We start from the raw sequence: 5,000 nt of genomic DNA, 5'->3' as shown, positions 1-5,000 counted from the left end.
ATTTTACTGGATTGGTTTCATGTGGAAAGCACGACGTTTTCTTGTAGGAATGCGGGAACCCCGGCAGCTCGCCTGCCGCGGCCAGCGACGTCGGGGACGCTGGCCTGCGCTGTCGAGCCCGCGAGGGCTGTCTCCGCGGCAGGCCCCCCCTGAACGGGGCACGACAGGCCACCGCGCTGGCTCGTCCAGCGTCGACAGTCCCTCGTCCAGGTTTCAGATCGCGCCAAGTCGAACCCATGACCTGCTCAAGCCATCGTGCGCTGCCGAATTCGCATCTGCGTGTAGGCTGCCATTCCACGCGGCAGCCCCTGTTTTCGTCAGCGTGCCCCCCTGACGAATTTTCCTGCCTGGCCCAGTCCAGCGTCCAGCCCCTGTTCGTCGAAAAATCTGCGCTGCCGATTTTCCACGCGGCAGCCCCTCTTTTCGTCAGCGTGCCCCCCTGACGAATTTTCCTGCCTGGCCCGGCCAGTCCAGCCCCTGTTCGTCGAAAAATCTGCGCTGCCGATTTTCCACGCGGCAGCCCCTCTTTTCGTCAGCGTGCCCCCCTGACGAATTTTCCTGCCTGGCCCGGCCGGTCCAGCATCCAGCCCCTGTTCGTCGAAAAATCTGCGCTGCCGATTTTCCACGCGGCAGCCCCTGTTTTCCTCAGCGTGCCCCCCTGACGAATGTTCGTCGAAAAATCTGCGCTGCCGATTTTCCACGCGGCAGCCCCTCTTTTCGTCAGCGTGCCCCCCTGACGAATGTTCGTCGAAAAATCTGCGCTGCCGATTTTCCACGCGGCAGCCCCTCTTTTCGTCAGCGTGCCCCCTGACGAATTTTCCTGCCTGGCCCAGTCCAGCGTCCAGCCCCTGTTCGTCGAAAAATCTGCGCTGCCGATTTTCCACGCGGCAGCCCCTCTTTTCGTCAGCGTGCCCCCCTGACGAATTTTCCTGCCTGGCCCGGCCGGTCCAGCCCCTGTTCGTCGAAAAATCTGCGCTGCCGATTTTCCACTCCGCAGCCCCTGTTTTCGTCAGCGTGCCCCCCTGACGAATTTTCCTGCCTGGCCCGGCCAGTCCAGCGCCCAGCCCCTGTTCGTCGAAAAATCTGCGCTGCCGATTTTCCCCGACGAACCTGCAGCTGCACAAATCCGCGCTGCCACTGCCCCATTGTCTGGACCAACAGTCTTTTCCATCAAGCCCTGGACTATAAATCGTCCAGACTCATCGCCAGCACCCGCTGCCGATTCTGCCGACTTTGCCGATTTCGTCGGCGCTGCCGATTCCAACACTGCCCGCCGTGCCTGAACCAGCGCTGTTTCGTCAGCGTGTCCCCTTGACGAATTTCCCTGCCTGGCCTGGACAGTCCATCTTCCAGCCCATGTTCATCGAAAAATCTGCGCTGCCGATTTCCCCGACGAACCTGCAGCTGCACAAATCTGTGCTGCCGATTTCCCCCCCTGTCGGCATGGCTGCCGCTGCCCCGATGTCCAGACCAACAGTCTTTTTTGTCGACTTTGCCGATTTTGTCCGCGCTGCCGATTCCAACACTACCCCCTGCATCCAAACCAGCATTGTTTCGTCAGCTCTTCCCCTGACGATTTTAGCCCTGTAACAAACAGTAGGCCTCCAATCCCGCCAACGGGAGCCAAGTTGATAGGGAAGAGAATTGAATGACGCGCCTGGTCCTCGCACCCCGCCACCCGAGGGGCCTTTTTCCCGGCAGCCTCTGAAAAACTCTAGCTTTCACGGTCCTCGCCGCCCCTCACCACCATGGCAGGCCTCTAATCCCACCCATCAGCAGTTGTAGCCGATAGGGCAGTGATTTGAATGACGCGTCGCGGGCCTCCGGGTCATCTCACCCGGCCATTAATTGGAGCGTTTTTGGCTGGCCGAGGATGGGGGGATGGATCTCTTCTTCCGAAAAAGCAAACAGTACATCGGGAGTTATGTTGACGGGGCATGGAATTGAATGACCCGTCGCGGGCCGCCGGGTCATCTCACCCGGCCATCCCGGGGAGCGTTTTTCCCGGCAGCATCGGGGAAACTCTTGCTTTCACTGCCCGCTGCCCAAGTCCCCACTCGAATCGGCCCCCCGCGCCAACAAGCCAACGCTGCCGAATCGGCAGACACTGCTGCCGAATCTGCCGACACTGCCCCGCGGGCTGCCACTGCCCCAGTGTCTAAACCAGCGGTCTTTCTCATCGAGCCTTGGACTATCCAGTCCGTCCTGACTCATCGCCAGCACCTGCTGCCGATTCTGCCGACTTTGCCGATTTTCTCGGCGCTGCCGATTCCAACACTGCGCCCACCGTGTCTGAACCAGCGCTGTTTCGTCAGCGTGTCCCCTCGACGAATTTTCCTGCCTGGCCTGGACAGTCCACCGTCCAGCCCGTGTTCGTCGAAAAATCTGCGCTGCCGATTCTGCCGACTTTGCCGATTTCGTCGGCGCTGCCGATTCCAACACTGCCCGCCGTGCCTGAACCAGCGCTGTTTCGTCAGCGTGTCCCCTCGACAAATTTTCCTGCCTGGCCTGGACAGTCCATCGCCCAGCCCATGTTCGTCGCAAAATCTGCGCTGCCGATTTTCCCCGACGAACCTGCAGCCGCACAAATCTGCGCTGCCGAATCTGCCGACACTGTCCCGCGGGCTGCCACTGCCCCAGTGTCTAAACCAGCAGTCTTTCTCGTCGAGCCTTGGACTATCCAGCCCGTCCAGACCCATCGCCAGCACCCGCTGCCGATTCTGCCGACTTTGCCGATTTCGTCGGCGCTGCCGATTCCACCACTGCCCGCCGTGCCTGAACCAGCGCTGTTTCGTCAGCGTGTCCCCTCGATGAATTTTCCTGCATGGCCCGGCCAGTCCAGCGTCCAGCCCATGTTCGTCGAAAAATCTGCGCTGCCGATTCTGCCGACTTTGCCGATTTCGTCGGCGCTGCCGATTCCAACACTGCCCGCCGTGCCTGAACCAGCGCTGTTTCGTCAGCGTGTCCCCTCGACAAATTTTCCTGCCTGGCCTGGACAGTCCACCGTCCAGCCCGTGTTCGTCGAAAAATCTGCGCTGCCGATTCTGCCGACTTTGCCGATTTCGTCGGCGCTGCCGATTCCAACACTGCCCGCCGTGCCTGAACCAGCGCTGTTTCGTCAGCGTGTCCCCTCGACAAATTTTCCTGCCTGGCCTGGACAGTCCATCGCCCAGCCCATGTTCGTCGCAAAATCTGCGCTGCCGATTTTCCCCGACGAACCTGCAGCCGCACAAATCTGCGCTGCCGAATCTGCCGACACTGTCCCGCGGGCTGCCACTGCCCCAGTGTCTAAACCAGCAGTCTTTCTCGTCGAGCCTTGGACTATCCAGCCCGTCCAGACCCATCGCCAGCACCCGCTGCCGATTCTGCCGACTTTGCCGATTTCGTCGGCGCTGCCGATTCCACCACTGCCCGCCGTGCCTGAACCAGCGCTGTTTCGTCAGCGTGTCCCCTCGATGAATTTTCCTGCATGGCCCGGCCAGTCCAGCGTCCAGCCCATGTTCGTCGAAAAATCTGCGCTGCCGATTCTGCCGACTTTGCCGATTTCGTCGGCGCTGCCGATTCCAACACTGCCCGCCGTGCCTGAACCAGCGCTGTTTCGTCAGCGTGTCCCCTCGACAAATTTTCCTGCCTGGCCTGGACAGTCCATCGTCCAGCCCATGCTCGTCGAAAAATCTGCGCTGCCGATTTTCCCCGACGAACCTGCAGCCGCACAAATCTGCGCTGCCGAATCTGCCAACACTGTCCCGCGGGCTGCCACTGCCCCAGTGTCTCAACCTGCGGTCTTTCTCGTCGAGCCTTGGACTATCCAGCCCGTCCAGACCCATCGCCAGCACCCGCTGCCAATTCTGCCGACTTTGCCGGTTTCATCGGCGCTGCCGATTCCAACACTGCGCCCACCGTGTCTAAACCAGCGCTGTTTCTTCAGCGTGTCCCCTCGATGAATTTTCCTGCATGGCCCGGCCAGTCCAGCGTCCAGCCCATGTTCGTCGAAAAATCTGCGCTGCCGATTCCCCCCTGTTGGCATGGCTGCCGCTGCCCCCTTGTCTGGACCAACAGTCTTTTCCGTCAAGCCCTGGACCATAAATCGTGCAGACTCACAGTCAGCACCTGCTGCCGACTTTGCCGATTTCGCCGGCTCTGCCGATTCCGAGCCAACGCTGCCGAAACAGACACTGCTGCCGAATCTGCCGACGCTGTCCCGCGGGCTGCCACTGCCCCAGTGTCTAAGCCAGCAGTCTTTCTCGTCGAGCCTTGGACTATCCAGCCCGTCCAGACTCATCGCCAGCACCTGCTGCCGATTCTGCCGACTTTGCCGATTTCGTCGGCGCTGCCGATTCCAGCACTGCCCGCCGTGCCTGAACCAGCGCTGTTTCGTCAGCGTGTCCCCTCGACGACTTTTCCTGCCTGGCCTGGACAGTCCAGCGTCCAGCCCATGCTCGTCAGACAATCTGCGCTGCCGATTTTCCCCGACGAACCTGCAGCCGCACAAATCTGCGCTGCCGAATCTGCCAACACTGTCCCGCGGGCTGCCACTGCCCCAGTGTCTCAACCTGTGGTCTTTCTCGTCGAGCCTTGGACTATCCAGCCCGTCCAGACCCATCGCCAGCACCCGCTGCCGATTCTGCCGACTTTGCCGATTTCGTCGGCGCTGCCGATTCCAGCACTGCCCGCCGTGCCTGAACCAGCGCTGTTTCGTCAGCGTGTCCCCTCGACGACTTTTCCTGCCTGGCCTGGACAGTCCAGCGTCCAGCCCATGCTCGTCAGACAATCTGCGCTGCCGATTTTCCCCGACGAACCCCCAGCCGCACAAATCTGCGCTGCCGATTTTTCCCGCCGGTGGCATGGCTGCCACCGCCCCAATGTCCAGACCAGCGGTCTTCTCCGTCAAGCCTTGGACTGTCCGGTCCCGAGATCCCGTGAACGCTGCCGGATCGCGCCCCAGCCTCCGCGACGCCGTGCCCCTGGAGGGGCTCGGGGGGGACGAATCGGAGCGACAT

The sequence above is a fragment of the Populus nigra genome, chromosome 2 (assembly GCF_951802175.1).
Source record: "Populus nigra chromosome 2, ddPopNigr1.1, whole genome shotgun sequence".
Classification (NCBI taxonomy): Eukaryota; Viridiplantae; Streptophyta; class Magnoliopsida; order Malpighiales; family Salicaceae; genus Populus; species Populus nigra.
The sequence above is the reverse complement of the archived record's forward strand: the minus strand, read 5'-3'. Positions refer to the sequence as shown.